At 37.2% G+C, this 18,241-nt stretch overlaps 1 non-coding gene across 1 annotated transcript; it reads right to left on the reverse strand.

The window, feature by feature from the left end:
- Positions 1–1,620: 1,620 nt before the first annotated feature.
- Positions 1,621–1,727, reverse strand: LOC121216360 (small nucleolar RNA R71). The gene has a single exon (XR_005912545.1). It is a non-coding gene; the product is annotated as a small nucleolar RNA R71 (small nucleolar RNA).
- Positions 1,728–18,241: the final 16,514 nt, after the last annotated feature.

Here is an 18,241-nt window from a genome sequence, read left to right on the forward strand (position 1 = left end):
TTTATACATATTTTTATCCCATGCTTAGCACATTTATGGATGAATTCTCCTTAGATTTGGTGAATTCGATGCTTCTAATTCTTTAATTTCATGTTTTATACTCAGATGAGCATAGGAGAGTAAAAAGAGCGAGAAATGCACCGAAAACGGAGAAAATAAACCCACATGGGAAATAAACATGGCCTGGACTTCCTCACGTGGGTGTATCACACGGTCGTGTCCATTTGGCAGGATAGAAGCACGATTTACATGGGTAGACTACACGCCTGTGCCTATTCAACAGCCTTGACCACGGGCTGGAGTAATCGCACACGTGCGTGTCACACGGGCATGTCCCTGCCGAGCCCAAGTATAGTCCTATTCTGAAAAGGCCACTTTTGAGGGCTCTTAGGCATTCTAAAGCCTATTTGAACACCTGAGGAGGCATTTAGAAAGTACACACGGAGTAGGAGGCAAGGAATTGCTCAAGGGAAGCCAATTGATCCATCTTAGAAGCCGAATTCATTGTCAAGACTGAAGATCTCCCTTCAATTTCCATTCAGGGGTTTTGGGTTTTCTTTATGTTTTGTATTCATTACTCTTCTGAGATGTTTTCTTTTATAATTATGAGCTAAACTTCCTAAATACCTAAGGGGAATGAAACCAAAGAACGGATCTTGTTATTATTATCTGAATTGTATGATAAATATTTGACTTGTTCTTAATTATGTGTTCTTAATTCTTGTTTTAATATTTCAGGATATTGATTCAAGTTAATGCTCTTATTCAAGTTAATCCCTTAGTTTAGTTAATTAGTATAGTACTCTTGGTTCCTTTGGGCTCGACAATTCGGTCTTGCTAAAGCTATACTACTGTTCGATAGGTACACTTGCCTTCATCATGATAATAGTTAGTTTCAAGAACGATTAATTATAAATCTTTAAAACCTGTCGCGAATATCACGTATCAAGTTTTTGGCACCATTGCCGGGGAACTAAGATATTAGGAGCACTCGATTTTTATTACTTTATCCATTTTACATTTTGTTCCGAGCGGGTTTTTATAGTGTATGACTAGAATAAACCCGTCGGGACCATTACTGTTTGATAATGAGATCGACTGCACAGTTCGTAGAAATCGAAGAGAAATAAGGTGAAGCTTACGATACACAGAGGAAGAGAAAGAGGACGATACTTCAACCACAACCAAGGAGATGGCTGAAAACTAAGAAACTTCGCTACCTCCTGCAATTGCTGCTAATCAGAATCCTGCTCCACGTACTATGTATGATTATGCTAAACCTTCTTTAACAGGAACTGAATCGAGCATAGTTAGGCCTACTGTTGCTACAAATAATTTTGAACTGAAACCTAACACCGTTCAAATGATCCAACAGTTTGTTCAACTTGATGGTTTGCAGGACGAGGATCCCAACGCTCACTTGGTGAATTTCTTAGAGTTTTGCGACACTTTTAAAATCAATGGCATTTCTGATGATGCCATTCGCCTTCGATTGTTCCCTTTTCATTGAGGAATAAGGCTAAACAATGGTTGAACTCGTTACCACGAGGGTCAATCACTACTTGGGAACAAATGACTGAAAAGTTTTTATTAAAATATTTTTTGCCAGCTAAAACAGCCAAATTACGTAATGATATCTCTTCTTTTGTGAAGATGGATTTAGAAACACTCTACGATGCATGGGAGAGATACAAGGACCTTCTGAGAAATTGTCGTCACCATGGGTTACCACTCTGGCTACAGATTCAAAAGTTTCATAATGGCCTAAATCCTTTGACTTGAAAAATGATTGACGCAGCTGCTAGTGGAACTATCAATAATAAGACACCTGAAGATGCATATGAATTTATAAAAGAGATGTCACTGAATAATTATCAGTGGCAAGTCATGAGGAAAAAACAAAAGAAAATAGCCGGCGTATTTAACGTCGATTCGGTCACCATGCTCTCTAATCAGGTAAAACTTTTGAACAGAAAAATTTACGGTTTTCTTGGTTCTTCACAGGTTCATCCAGTAATGCAATGTGAAGCAAGTGGAGGTGGATCACGTAATTTAGAATACCCACCCTATGGCCACAAAATAGAGAACGAGCAGTTAAATTACATGGGTAATAATCCTCGATCTCGAAATAATCCTTCTAGTAACACTTACAATGCAAGTTGGAGGAACCACCCAAATTTTTCATGGGGAGGCCAAGGAAATCAAAGACCACCACCACCTCCAGGCTTCTAACAACTACCCTACCAACAAGAGAAAAAATTGAACCTTAAAGAGATGCTAACAAAATTCATCTCGGTGTCAAAAACTCGGTTTCAGAATACTGAGACAGCACTTAAAAATCAACAAGCATCGATCCAAGGGCTCAAAACTCAAATAGGTCAGCTCGCTAAATTGATATCTGAATGACCACAAGGTAGCCTGCCGAGTAACACTGAACCTAACCCAAGGGAGCAAATCAATGCAATTGTCGTTCAAGATGAGGAAGGGTTAGTTGCACTTGAACCAGAGCCAAGGCAAGAAACAATGCTAAGTAAAGGTAAAGGTGAGGTGGACCATAATGACCAGAAACTGGTAAGTACAGAATACAAACCTCGTGTGCCATACCCAAACGTGACAAGGAAAGACCGTACAGAAGAACAATTTGGTAAATTCCTTAAATTATTAAAGAAGCTACATATTAACTTACCATTTATTGAAACTTTTTCGCAGATCCCAAATGCATTGAAATTCATAAATGAGCTTTTAACAAACAAACGAAAGTTGGATGAGGCGTCACATGTGGAGCTAAATGCGGTTTGCTTAGCCATACCACAGAATAAGCTGGCCAAGAAATTAAAAGATCCAGGGAGTTTTACGATTCCCTGTTTAATTGGTAGCCTAGATGTTAATAATGCTTTGGCTGATTTAGGGGCTAGTATCAATGTCATGCCTTACAAAATGTTTAAGCAACTAGGTCTTGGGAAACCCAAACAAACTAGGATGAGTATTCAATTAGCCGAAAAAACAATCAGATTTCCCAGGGGGATTATTGAAGACTTACTCGTTAAAATTGAAAAATTTTTATTCCCAGTTGATTTCATTGTTTTAGACATAGAAGAGGATAGTAACGTTCATTTAATTTTAGGGAGGACCTTTTAGCAACTGCTAGAACAATAATTGATGTTGGCACAGGTGAACTCACACTTCGTGTGGGAGACGAAATAATCACCCTTCAAGCTCGTAATTCGAGTAACACATCGAAAATTGAAGGTGGTGGTATAAGTCATCCTACTAAAATTAACCATGTGGTGCAACCTACTTTGCAGGAAATAGGTTTGAAGAACATATATGAGTCATGTTCAAGCAACAACAAAGGACCTATCTATGAAGAACGAAGACTACAAATCGAGGAACTAGACACATAAATCGAAAACACACGATAAACCAAAAACACGCCATGACAAGCTAAATTTTTCCCCGAATCAACTTAAAGTTGGAGACAAAGTGCTATTAGACGCAGCAGACCCTAGTATTACAACTTCTGAACTAAATGAAGAAATCCCTCTTACGGTACTTAGCATTTTTCCATACAGTACAGTCGAGGTAATTCATCCCAAATTCGACACTTTTAAGGTAAACAATACTCGTCTTAAATCTTATATTTATAAAGTTGATAGCAGGGATGAGGAGTGTATGTGACACCCCTAAAGTGACCCTAGTCGGAAAGCGGTTTCAGGACCGCTAAACCGAGTCACCAAATTATTTGAATGTGATATTTATTGTCTAAAATATGTGATTATGAAGGTGTGAAAGTTTTAGGCTTCGATTTAGTAAATTTGCATGTGAATTTAGTCAAAAGGACTTATGGTTGACATTTTTGAAATGTGATAGGCTAATCTACAAGGACCTAATAGTGCATGTAATCAAAAGGGAGGACTTGCATGTCAATTTCCCCCCATCTAGTAGTGGCCGGCCATGACATTAGGATGGACAAAGGGTGATGGGCAAAACATGTCATAGACATGTTGTGTTGGTGCATCATGGGAGGAAACAATAAAATAAAATAAGGAGTATGGGTAATAAAATAATAATGGAAAGGTAAATGATGATGAAAAAAAAATTGTCTCATCCATGTTTCCCCCCATTGCCGTGAATTGAAGAAAGAAAAAAAGTGTTCATTCTTGAACATCTTTGGCCGAATAGAGGAAAGAAAGGAAGGGGAAGAGCTTGAGAAAATCGGCTATGGTGGTTTGCTAGAATAAGGTATGTTTGATGTTGTCCTTGAGATTCATGCATGTTTTTAGTTGTTAGTTTGAGTTCTACCTAGCCCATGGTTTAAATCTTTGCTATGAGATGGAGATGATATTCGGCCATGGGTGTTGTCTTCTTGGTTGATGTTTGATGTTGTGGTGATGAGGCATGAAGATGAGTTAAGTTTCGGCTAAGGTGGATTTGTGTTGATGTCATTTGCATGCTAAGTGTAAAGCTTTGTAATGATACATGTGATGGAGATTGATGACTCTTGGATTTTCATTTTGGCATTTTTGAGTTAGACATTAAGTTCTTTGTGTAACCCATGACCAAAATTGAATGGTATGGTGTCTTGATGCATTCGGCCATGGTAGAAAATAGATGTGAAATGGTAGTAAGGTGAAGTGCAAAATGTTAGTATTTGATTACTAGTGTATATATGCGTATTAGCCGAGTTTTGAACTTGATACAATATGATATATAATCAATACAAGTAACCATACTTGTAGGAAGTATTAAGCATATAATCGGCCTCAACATAGACATGCATATTCGGCCATAGGAAGAAGATTGGTGTTGCATGTATTCGGTTAGAGGCAAGCATATTGATGCTTTTATCTTGGCTTAGACAATCGGCTAAAAGGAAGTGTGGGTTAATATGTTGAGTTGATTCATGATTTCATATGTATGTGACTTTAATGTCTAATGTATATATATATGGGCTAAGTATCTTGAGTTCCTCTTTTCGATGCTCAAATGATTAAATCAATTTATTTGTTAAATTAAGCTCAAGAGCAAAGGGGAACTAAATCCGATAAAGGGAAGGAAAAAGTGGTCAAATAGCCATCGGAATCGTTCAACAACATCCGAGGTAAGTTTTAAGTGATTAAACGTTGAGTAAATTCAATCATAATAGGACATAATGAGTTGATTTAATAAGATATGATGTGGCCATGATATGTTCTAAGCTCAAATGGTAAGTTCTTAAGTGTTTGAGCTTGGGAATTTAAGGGTAATTTGAAATAGTCTGCTTAGGACAGCAGCAGCAACATGACTTTCGAAAATCACCATAAATTTATGGATTTGAATTAGAGGCTGAATGAGACATGAAATTAAATCTTAATGAGTCTGGTTTCTTATAAAAGAAACCGTGTAAGCAAAGGAATTTCCGATAATGAGATACTTAAAGTTGTGTGAGACAGCGCAGAATGACACTGTAATCCTCTGTTCTGTTTTTAGAAAATCATTATAAATTGTACAAAAATGGTTATAAGATAAAATTTATATGCTTAGACTCCTTAATGAGTCTAGTTTCAAATGAAATCAAATACAACACATTTTGAATTCTGTAAAATGAGAAATTTGATTCGTAGTGAAGAGTGGTCAGATTAGTCAAACAGTGAAACAGGGGAAAATTTAAGAAAAATCTGGTATTGATTGGCCAAACCTAAAATTCTGAAAATTTTATGGATGGAAGATATACGAGTCTATATTCAGGGAAAATTAACGGCAAGTGATTTGGAGTTTTGTAGCTCCAGTTATAAATAATTTAGTAACTACTGCTCAGGAAAATAGCTCGTAGTGAATATGTGATTTTGTTGTAAACATGGATAAAACTTGTTTTAGTTACTCATAAGCTATTGATTAAACCCATACGTGAATTCTAAATCGTGATATTGTAAAATGATACATGAGTGTTAGATGGATCTTTGATATTAAAATTTGTGAAATTGTAAGTTTATGAGTATTCGAATATGAAATGATAGTATGGCGTGAAATTGAATTATTCATTGGGAAATGATTAATGTAGATTCGGCCAAGACAAAGTGTATACATGATAGTATATGTGATATGTGAAGTATATTTGGATAATTGTGATGTGAGTGTATATATGTGATAAGGCCTAATGGCCGATGTGATGAATGTGAAAGTGTATATATGTGATAAGGCCTAATAGCCGATGTGATGAATGTGAAAGTGTATATATGTGATAAGACCGAATGGCCAATGTGATGAATGTGAAAGTGTATATATATGTGATAAGGCCTAATGGCCGATGTGATGAATGTGAAAGTGTATATATGTGATAAGGCCGAATGGCCAATGTGATGAATGTGAAAGTGTATATATGTGATAGGGCCGAGTGGACAACGTGATGGATGTGAAAGTGTATAAATGTGATAAGTCCCGAAGGGCATTTGTGTCAGTACTATATCCGGGTTAAAACCCCGCCGGCTTTATGCGAGAATATTATCACTGATTAATGTCCGTAAGCTTCGTGCTCGTACTATATCCGAGCTCTAAAGACCCGATGACTACGTGTGGGGATTTTGTCCGGGTAAGACCCGATAACTTCGTGTGGAGATTATGGCCGAGTAAGACTTCGTAATAAGAATTGCTTATAAATAGATTCAATGCAAAAGGTTAAACAGGTATGTACTCCAAGTTTATATGTGAGCTTGATTTGCACTAAATCATAAGGTAGTTATGTGATGCATACGAGAGCAATCTATGAGACTATTCCCATGATTATGTGACATCGGATCAGTGTGAGAGGTTATGTGAAATCATACGATATATCTATGTCACATGAGCTCACTTTTATGTGAAAGTTTATCTGCCTATTGTATATGATGAGATGTGCATATTCGGTAAAGGGATGGTATGCCCGAAGGAAGAGTGAAATAAAAATACGAACAACTATGTTATAATTTGATTGTTATCTGTTGACACTGCTTAAAACTTACTAAGCATTGTAATGCTTACTCCGTTTACTCTGTTTCCTCTGTTTTATAGATCTCATTTGGAAGCTACAGGCTCGGGGATCATCAGCAACTAGTCACACTATCACTATCCACTGTTTGGTACTGCTACGTTTTGGATTATCTTATGGCATGTATAGAATAGACTAGTGGCGGAAGAATATTTTTGGTTAATGTATATAAGCCATGCGAAAATGGCATCTTTTGAATGTTTACTTAGAGAAGTTTAAATTTTATCCCTGGCTGTGCTTAGTACTTATTTAAATGAATGATATTTATTTCAAGAAAAAAATTTAAAATTTTACTGTTCTGACATGAGTTACAAGTCCGGTAATGCCCCTTACCTATTCCGGCGACGGTTACAAGATAGGGGTGTTCCATTTTATTGGTATCAGAGCTACGGTTTAGTCGATTCTAGGACTAATGTAGCACGCGTGAGTCTATTTATACATGCCATAAAGTGATAAAATGATAGTGTGATGATTTTTGGCTATTAAAATGTGTTTGCTGTATTGTAATGAATCTTGATCCCAATCGAGCTGTAGCAAGCTTCTGACTATGAGAATTTGCGATATAACTTCACTTAGATATGCCTAAATTATTAAGTTGATCAGGTACGTATCATGTACTCGTATTTGAATTCCAATTTGGATTGAATTATAAGGGTATAAGTGATGCAATTTTGAAAGAGTGTTATGACTATAAATGTGATTTTTGTATGTGGCTATGGAACTGGAAGTTGAATGGTCGATAAGCATGTTGTGTTTGTATTCAAGTAATGTAAATGATATACTAATGTGTATTGCTATATGTGTATATGTACATGAGAATTGAGAGTGATATATCCGGGCTAAGTCCCAAAGAGCATTCGTGCTAGTGATAAATCCGGGCTAAGTCCCGAAGAGCATTCGTGCTAGTGATATATCCGGGCTAAGTCCCGAGGAGCATTCGTGCTAGTGATATATCCGGGCTAAGTCCCGAGGAGCATTCGTGCTAGTGATATATCTGTGCTAAACCCCAAAGAGCATTCGTGCTGGTGTTATATCCGGGCTAGGTCTCGAAGAGCAATCATGCTGGTGACGTGTATTCGGGCCTTCGTGCCTAGTAGGCTTCGTGCCGGTAATTTGAGCAAAGTTTAAGTGCTCATTACTATACGAATTCAAATTTAAATGAGATGATATGTTTAAAAGTGTACATACATGATGTTTATAGACTTGGTTAAGTCATTTCAATGTGTATTAACGAATGAATAAGAGCACTATGTGTGTGAATGATTAGAGGCACTGTGTGTGTGCGAATTCCTTTAACCGAGCACTATGAGTGCGAGATCGGTCAGTGGGCACTAAGTGTGTGAAGTGGAATTCATGTAAGACCTCGTTTGGGACGAAGGCATTGGTTTGAGATAGTGTGTAAGACCATGTCTGGGACATGGCATCGGCTCGATATGTGAGAATATGTAAGACCATATCTAGGATATGGCATTGTAAGAGCTATATGTGCTTAATGAGTATCCGTAATGATTTCGAATGATTCAACGGGTATATTTAAGATGATAAATTAAGTAAGATCAGAATAAGTTAATACGTAAAAAAAAATGGTGGATATGTTGTTAAGGAATGGATTTATGTTATATGTGCACTTAAGTGCTTAGTTGAAAATGTGTTATGGATTTAGTCTATGAGATTCTCGGTATATGAAGTTATATGTGCTATTGCTGAATGGACACTATTTTGTTAATCTTGTTCAAGAAATTATTTTGATTAAGTTTCGACATTCGAAAGTTTGAAAGAATTTTTGATGAATTTTGATAATTTTGGATATACGAGTTATGCGCTAGAATAAATCTCATGCCAGTGTATTACATTAGGCTTTCTGCCTATTCGACTGTATACGGGTAACGTTAACTATGATTGAATGTGCTAAATAAACTAAATGTTTAGGTACGTGGAAGTTGACTTTTTTTTTGGAAATGAGTTAAGTCGAATATTGAGATGTGATAAAGTTATAAAGGATATTTATTGGGATGTTTGAGTATATGTGTACTTTCAGTTAGGTTACAGCTTATACATGAATGAAAATGTGGGTTACAAATATGTGGGTTGATGATGTGAATTATACATGTTAATATGTGCTTAATATGTGTTTGAAATGCATTTGTGAATTAAATTAAGTGATTATTGCTTATGAAATCAAGAAAATGAGATATATGTGCATACTTGTAGAAATGTTTATGTATTTGTTTTAAGATAAGAAAATGATTTTATAGATCGATGAGAAATCAATAATGAATTACAATTGCTATCGATGAGCTAATGTTTATATGAATATAATTCAATAAGAGGACGTTATCCTAAACTATGCATCGGTAGAAATTTTCGGGGACGAAAATCCCTAAAGGGGGGAGAGTTGTGACACCCCTAAAGTGACCCTAGTCCGAAAGCGGTTTCAGGACCGCTAAACCGAGTCACTAAATTATTTGAATGTGATATTTATTGTCTAAAATATGTGATTATGAAGGTGTGAAAGTTTTAGGCTTTGATTTAGTAAATTTGCATGTGAATTTAGTCAAAAGGACTTATGGGTGACATTTTTGAAATGTGATAGGCTAATCTACAAGGACCTAATAGTGCATGTAATCAAAAGGGAGGACTTGCATGTCAATTTTCCCCCCATCTAGTAGTGGCCGGCCATGACATTAGGATGGACAAAGGGTGATGGGCAAAACATGTCATAGACATGTTGTGTTGGTGCATCATGGGAGGAAACAATAAAATAAAATAAGGAGTATGGGTAATAAAATAATAATGGAAAGGTAAATGATGATGAAAAAAAAATTGTCTCATCCATGTTTCCCCCCCATTGCCGTGAATTGAAGAAAGAAAAAAAAGTGTTCATTCTTGAACATCTTTGGCCGAATAGAGGAAAGAAAGGAAGGGGAAGAGCTTGAGAAAATCGGCTATGGTGGTTTGCTAGACTAAGGTATGTTTGATGTTGTCCTTGAGATTCATGCATGTTTTTAGTTGTTAGTTTGAGTTCTACCTAGCCCATGGTTTAAATCTTTGCTATGAGATGGAGATGATATTCGGCCATGGGTGTTGTCTTCTTGGTTGATGTTTGATGTTGTGGTGATGAGGCATGAAGATGAGTTAAGTTTCGGCTAAGGTGGATTTGTGTTGATGTCATTTGCATGCTAAGTGTAAAGCTTTGTAATGATACATGTGATGGAGATTGATGACTCTTGGATTTTCATTTTGGCATTTTTGAGTTAGACATTAAGTTCTTTGTGTAACCCATGACCAAAATTGAATGGTATGGTGTCTTGATGCATTCGGTAAAGGGATGGTATGCCCGAAGGAAGAGTGAAATAAAAATACGAACAACTATGTTATAATTTGATTGTTATCTGTTAACACTGCTTAAAACTTACTAAGCATTGTAATGCTTACTCCGTTTACTCTGTTTCCTCTGTTTTATAGATCTCATTTGGAAGCTACAGGCTCGGGGATCATCAGCAACTAGTCACACTATCACTATCCACTGTTTGGTACTGCTACGTTTTGGATTATCTTATGGCATGTATAGAATAGACTAGTGGCGAAAGAATATTTTTGGTTAATGTATATAAGCCATGCGAAAATGGCATCTTTTGAATGTTTACTTAGAGAAGTTTAAATTTTATCCCTGGCTGTGCTTAGTACTTATTTAAATGAATGATATTTATTTCAAGAAAAAAATTTAAAATTTTACTGTTCTGACATGAGTTACAAGTCCGGTAATGCCCCTTACCTATTCCGGCGACGGTTACGGGATAGGGGTGTTACAGTGTAAACTCCTCGAGCCACCATGATCACACACCAAAGAGGTAAGTCAAGCTTAAACTATAAATAAGATCTTCTCGGGAGGCAACCCAAGCACTAACAGTATTGATTTCTTTAAATTCTAGTTTGCCACATCTAACCTACTAACTGAGTCTTGGAACACAGGGTTTTCCCATCCATACGGCTAGGCATACGGGCTTGCCTTAGGCCATACGATACGGCCGTGTGAAAACAAGGCAAAATTTTTCCCCAACACGAGATACTATAAGTTGTCACGGCCGTGTGACATGGCCGTGGGTGAAACTACCAAAATAATACAGGCGTGAGAGACATCCGTGTCTAGGAACTGTGGTTGAAACTGAGAATTTAGCACAATGATGCAACACGCCCGTGCCCACCACCCGTGCTCAAGACTGATAAAACAACACGGGCATGCGCATTGGAACACGGATGTGGGAGAAGTGAACGACGTAGGACACGATTGTGCGACATGGCCGTGGGCACCAACACGCCCAAAGAGAACTGGAGTGTGTGAGTTTTAAACATGCCCAAATTTTAAAAAAAATTGCGAAAAACATAGGCAAAAATTAGGGCACACGGGTGTGTCCCACAGCCGTGTGCCTCAAATTCTATATAAAACCCTCACTATTCATCATCCCCTTCCCCAAAACCCAACCCTAGCCGCCGGTCTCCTGTCACATGCCCTCTCTGCCTTGCCCGTGCGCCGACCATAGCTCCACCCAAGACACTCCAAACTCCTCCATCCATCAACATACTGCATTTGTCTACTCATTTCTCTCTATTTTCTTCATCTCTTTTATGATTTTTCTAGTTTTCTTTGGCTGATTTCTGATTAATGTTCATAGTTCTCACTATAGTCATACTTATGTTTTTCCATTTTATTTGAAGTTTTCTGGAAACTTCATTCTTTATTGTGTTTCCATAACATCTAATTCATTCATTCCATGTTGAAAAATAATCATGCTTTTCTTATGACATTTGCTATAGACTCCTATCATCTAGATTGAACTAATTTTGACTGAGTATTGTTCAGTTGGTTGGATTAATTAGTTTAACTATATTCATAATTGCTTCTTGAATTCGCTAGTTCATGTTATCTTCTTCATGTTTTCATTACAGATATCATGTCGAATCGTGGTAAAAAACTGCCGTCCCCGCCTTAAGGAAAAGGAAAGGACCAGCATCCTCTTTGGGTCCCACTGTCGAAATCAGACATCCATTCCTCCAGTTTTCCTTGGGACCTCAGGAGGAATTATTTCAGATATTACAGGCCTGACCCCTAGGTGTGGACCGCTGCATTGACTAGGCCGCACTCGAACAAATTCAGATGGCTGACGCGGCATCTGATGACTGAACCGTGGGGGCTCTTCTTTGAGATCATCGAGCCGACATACCTCGAACTCACGATAGAACTCTGCTCGACCTTCTATCTTCAAGTCGTCATGACAAACTTCGACGATCTTGGAATAGTCCAGTTTCGCCTTAGTGGTCTAGTGATCCAGTTGAGTGTACCAGAGTTTGGAATTACACTAGGGCTGTACACAGAGGAGTTCATGGACGACAATGAACTTGACACCCTCCGTCGCCATATCCATTACTCTCCCTCAAAGTGCTGGAAGGACCTCGTCCTTGTCTCGGCCACCTATGATCCTAGCCACTCTAAGGCGTCAGCCCTTGCTGCATCCCTGCGATACCTATACACCATCTTGGCCCACAGTCTAACAGGACGGTGAGAGAACACCGGTGGTGTCAGCACTCATGACGCCTATTTCTTGTGGAGCATGGCGACGGGTACGTCTTCAACCTTGCCTACTTCATTACCCTTACCATCCGCCATCAGATAGAGCGACATAGAAGAGGAGTCATCTCTATCGGGCCCTATGTGACTCAATTGGCTTGGTACTTTGGGCTCCTCAACAAAGTGGCACAAGCATCCTCCCTCACTCTCATCGGCCAGATGTCCCCACAGGGCATCTCGAGCATGCTACATATGAGGATGATCGATAAACGACGAGGCACCTACCCTCTTTAGTACCGCCTCATCCAGTCCACCGAAGAGGAGGACCTAGAGGACATTACTGATGATGTCCCTCCACGTCATGAGGTCCCACCATCTCAATCACCACCTGTCCGTCGTCCAATTCATACAGCGACTTCATACTCTGACATCTCTGAGCGCCTTACTCTATTTGAGCAGCAGTGTTTTCAACGTTTTGATCACATTAATGCTACTCTTCATCAGATTTGTCAGCACCTTCGCGTCTCATCGCCACCACCACCTCACGAACCATCCGGCGATGACGATGTTTAAAAACTTTTTATTTATTATTTTTATTTTCACGTTTATCTTTATTTATCTTCTTTAAGTACTTTTTTATTTCATTTTCCTTTAATATTAGTTTAATTTTAGTTTTTACAATTTTTATTTTCGGCTATTTTATTACGAGTAATTATGCTTCCTTATATTTCCTAAAGAGTTCCTGATTTTATCATAGTCATAAAGAGCTCCAAAGCTCATCATCAAATAGGAACTAAAAACTCCACTGGCAAAGGTTCCCCACGACTGCCATGTCCTGCTTGACCACAACCATAGCTACTACTAGATATAATACTCTTTTGGCGCAGTACTTATGGACTAATGAACCTCTACCACCATCAGAGTATCCTCCTCCAATCTTATCATTGCCCTTGGCCGATTATTCTCCATAACTCCAATTCCAAGAGTTCATTCATCATTCAGGAAGTTTCACCTCTCTCCCTATCTTATGATTATATATCTATATTTTTTAATATATCCATCTTTGTACATTGAGGGTAACGTACAAATCAAGTGTGGGGGTCTTTTATATCATCATTAGAAATCCCTGAATTTTGTCTTATTCTCACGTGAATCACTCATATCACTATTAGGATGCATTTTGATTAATTTATGATTTTTATTGATATGTCTTGAATTAAACATAGGCATTTATGCATTGATTGTTTAAACTTTAAGACATTAGGGAATCAAGCATGATAAGTTGATTTTTGAAGAATTAAATTTTTTTAGGTTATTTCCCTAAGTTAGGTATTATCTTGAATTGAAATTCACAAGTCTAAACATCAAAAAGCCATAATTTTTGTGAGATCTTGAGCCTTTAGAGCATATTTTATTTCTTTCATGCTCACTTTTATTGTAAGTGCGTCAGTATTGATTTGTTATTCTAGAACTTGCTTGATTATGCATGTCAAAATGATAAAGGCACTTAGGTTTAACCCACTCACTCCACAAAAGCTTACCTTCATAATTAACTCTTAATGAACCCTTTTGAGCCTAACAAGCCATTAATTGATTTACCCTCAATATTAACCCATAACCCATTATTGTTGAAATCCCCTAATTTGATCCCTATTTTTTTCGAGATTTGATTTGAATAAATTGCTTAGCAATTTTTTATTCTTCATTACAATAATTAAGTTCTATGTTATTTGACTTGTTCAAAAAAAAAACAATACTTACATACATATTAGTAGTAATTCATCATTTTTGAGCTTGAGTGTTAATTCTATATTCTAAGAAGAAGCTCACTTGTATTCAATTGATAATTAGTTATTTTTCTAGTTAGGTGATTTCTTCAAATTAATCTCGATTCTAACCTTTTCTTTCAGCTTGTGACCACACCCCCTAACCAAAGCCACATTACAACCCTCTTAAGACATTTTTGATTGATGTATCATCTCAATTTCTGCTGGTGAAGATTTGATTTTCATGCAAGCCTATGGTAATAACTTTTCATATTGACTAATGAGTGCTTTATTTTATGTCCTTAAATACCTCTAGTGATTTGAGTGAATCTTTAGTGAGGATGTTAAACTCTGTGATATTTTGATCAAAGGTGATTACTTAGATGAGGGGGGACACCTATGTTTTCATGATAAAATGCTCAACTTGGAATGTTTGAAACTTTGATGTAATTTTAGTTGAATTTTCAATGTATGGTTACTTATGGATTATTTTGAGATATTATTGATAGGGATTATAAATTGAGATGAATTCATTTTGATTGTGAGTTGAGGATTTTGCTTGAGGACAAGCAAACGCTTAAGTGTGGGGGTATTTGATAAACCGTAATTTATACATATTTTTTATTCCATGCTTAGCACATTTATGGATGAATTCTCCTTAGATTTCGTGAATTTGATGCTCCTAATTCTTTAATTTCATGTTTTATACTTAGGTGAGCATAGGAGAGTAAAAGAGTGAGAAATGGGCCGAAAACAGAGAAAAGGAACCCACATGGGAAATCAACATGGCCTGGACTTCCTCACACAGGCGTGTCACACAGCCGTGTCCATTTGGCAGGATCGAAGCATGATTTACACGGGTAGACTACACACCTGTACCTATTCAACAGCCTTGACCAAGGACTGGAGTAATTACACACAGGCATGTCACAAGGGCATGTCCCTGCCGAGCCCAAGTATAGTCCTATTCAGAAACCTATTTAAACACCTGAGGAGGCACTTAGAAGGTACACGCAGAGTAGTAGGCAAGGAATTGCTCAAGAGAAGCCGATTGATTTCTCAGAAGCTGGATTCATCGTCAAGACTGAATATCTCCCTTCAATTTCCATTTAGGGGTTTTGGGTCTTCTTTATGTTTTGTATTCATTATTTTTCTGAGATGTTTTCTTTTATAATTATGAACTAAACTCCCTAAATACCTAAGGGGAATGAAACCTAAGAACGGATCTTGTTATTATTATCTGAATTGTATGATAAATATTTGACTTGTTCTTAATTATGAGTTCTTAATTCTTGTTTTAATATTTCAGGATATTGATTCAAGTTAATGCTCTTATTCAGAGGAGGAATAGACCCTGTCTAAGAGTAAATTTGTCATAATTAAGCGGAGTTGATTGAATGCCTAGAGATAGGGTGATAAGAGTTTACCGGACTAGGGTAAAACCTAATAAGGGGATTCATAGATCAAGTTAATGCAATACTAGGGTGTTAATTAGAAAGAGATTTCAATTAATCAACCTAGGGTTAGACATCATTAGTCTCAAGAGAGATAATAATATAACTTAGGGATTTTTACGGATCAAGTCAAATGAATAAATCGTCTAATTCAGAGTCAAATAACAAGTGAAGTCTATGTGGATTTTTCCTTGGGTATTGTCTTAGTCAATCGAGTTTTCCCGAAAGCTTTTTCCCAATTTTCTCTCTGTGCACCCTTAGTTTAGTTAATTAGTCTAGATAAAGAAATCCCTTAATTTTTAGGTTAGATAATAAAAAGAAAGTAATTACTAGTACTCTTGGTTCCTTTGGGCTCGACAATCCGGTCTTGCTAAAGCTATACTACTGTTCGATAGGTACACTTGCCTTCATCGTGATAATAGTTAGTTTCAAGAACGATTAATTATAAATCTTTAAAACCTGTCGTGAATATCACGTATCAATTTTCATTATATGAACTTACTAAGCATGTAATGCTTACTCCTTTTATTTTTCCCTTTTCTTATAGTGCTCGGAAGCTCGTGAAGGTTGGGAGATCATTGGAGCATCGTCACACTATCAGCTAGCTATCTTGGGTATATATGGTAGAATCAATTTAGTATAATGGCATGTATAGGACAACTTGGTCAATGGTGGCTTGAAATGTTATTTTGTAACCTAGCCATTGGAATGGCTAGTAATGATTCATTTTGATATTTATAAGTATGCTATTGTGATAGATATATATACATATATGTTATGCTAAGTTCATGTGATCAAACATTGTTAATGCCTAAGTTAAGCTAAAGTAAGTTTTTTAACCATGTATGCATGAAGTGGTATGCCTTGATGAATGATGAAATTGCCAAATTTGAATGCTTGAAATGGTTGGAATTGGTTGAGTGTTTCATGTGCAGGTTTTTGGGTGATTTTGGGTGAGAAATGAAGCTAGAAAATGGATTTATTTTGTCCACACGGGCAAACAGACGAGCATGTGTCTAGACAGTGTATGACACACAGCCTGGTAACATAGGCATGTGGTTAAGCCGTGTGTCCCCTGCACCTAAATTTTAAGAAATAAAATGCTCAGAATTGGGCACATGGGCAGAGACACAAGTGTGTGTCTCAACTGTGTGTGCCACACGGCCTAGAACACGAGCGTGTGCCTTGGCCGTCTGAAACCTGCACTTAATTCAAATTAAATTAATTAACCACACAGCCTATCACACGGGCGTGTGACTTGGCCATGTGATCTCAATTTGTTCATGAGTTACAAGTCAAAGAGTTACACGGGGTCAAAACACAGGTGCGTGTGACCACACGGCCTACCCACACGAGTGTGTCCCATATTCACACGGGTGTGTGACCCTTGTATAGTGGAAAATTTTCTAAGTTTTGTAAAAACTTCTGAAGTTCTCGATTTAGTCTCGAACCACTTCCAAAACATGTTTTGGGCCTCGTAGGCTCGTATTAGGGACTTTATGATTTATTACAAATGGTTTTAATTTGGAAGAAAATTTATATTTTGGAATTGTATGATGGCTGGTTATGTAAGTCTGGTAATGCCTCGTATCCTATTCCGGTGTCGAATACAGGTAAGAGGTGTTACATCTCTTCATTTTGGGGTTTTATGCATGCATACTCATTTCATTGTATGGATTTAAAGATGTGTTTTGAAATTTAACAATCCATGATACTTGACTTAACTAAAATCAGTCATAAACTAAGTTTTTCGCTACAATAGGAGTTGTTAGAATTTTGTTGCATGAAATGAAGCGCAACATGTTTTTCTAAAACCTCACTATCTCTGAGAAAATTACTTAAGAATAGTTGACTTATAAAGTGAATGTTTTTCAAATTAACATAAGGGCAAATCGTGGTTTTTCCTAAAAAAGAGTAACTAAGGTTTTCAAAGTACGATAGGGTCATTTAGTCACACCAATGGCTTATGTGGTCTTCACAATTCGGCCATAATGTCTAGGCCATGTTGAAGAGGCACTAGACTTGAGCAAGATGACATTTTAAGTTCACTTAAAGATATCGATTGTCCATAATGAGAATCTTGCTTGGAAGGTAAGATGACCAAGTGATATTTTATTGCAAAAGGAGTGGCCCCATGAACATCAATGTAAGAAATGGTTATGAATATTATGTAACTTTTATTAATTATTATTTCAGATATGGGTATGTGTACCTAATGCACTGTAAGAGTGAAACCTTTGATAAATTCAAAGAGTTTCGTGCAAAAGTAGAGAAACAACTAGGTTTACCCATAAAGGGAATTTGTTCTGATCGAGGTGGGAATATTTATCAAATGAGTTCTTAGGGTACCTCATAGAGAATGGGATTCTATCCTAATTGACCACATCAGCACTCCAAAACAGAATGGTGTGGCAGAAAGAAGGAATCGAATGTTGTTCGACATGGTACGTTT

Source organism: Gossypium hirsutum, chromosome A02, assembly GCF_007990345.1.
Source record: "Gossypium hirsutum isolate 1008001.06 chromosome A02, Gossypium_hirsutum_v2.1, whole genome shotgun sequence".
Classification (NCBI taxonomy): domain Eukaryota; kingdom Viridiplantae; phylum Streptophyta; class Magnoliopsida; order Malvales; family Malvaceae; genus Gossypium; species Gossypium hirsutum.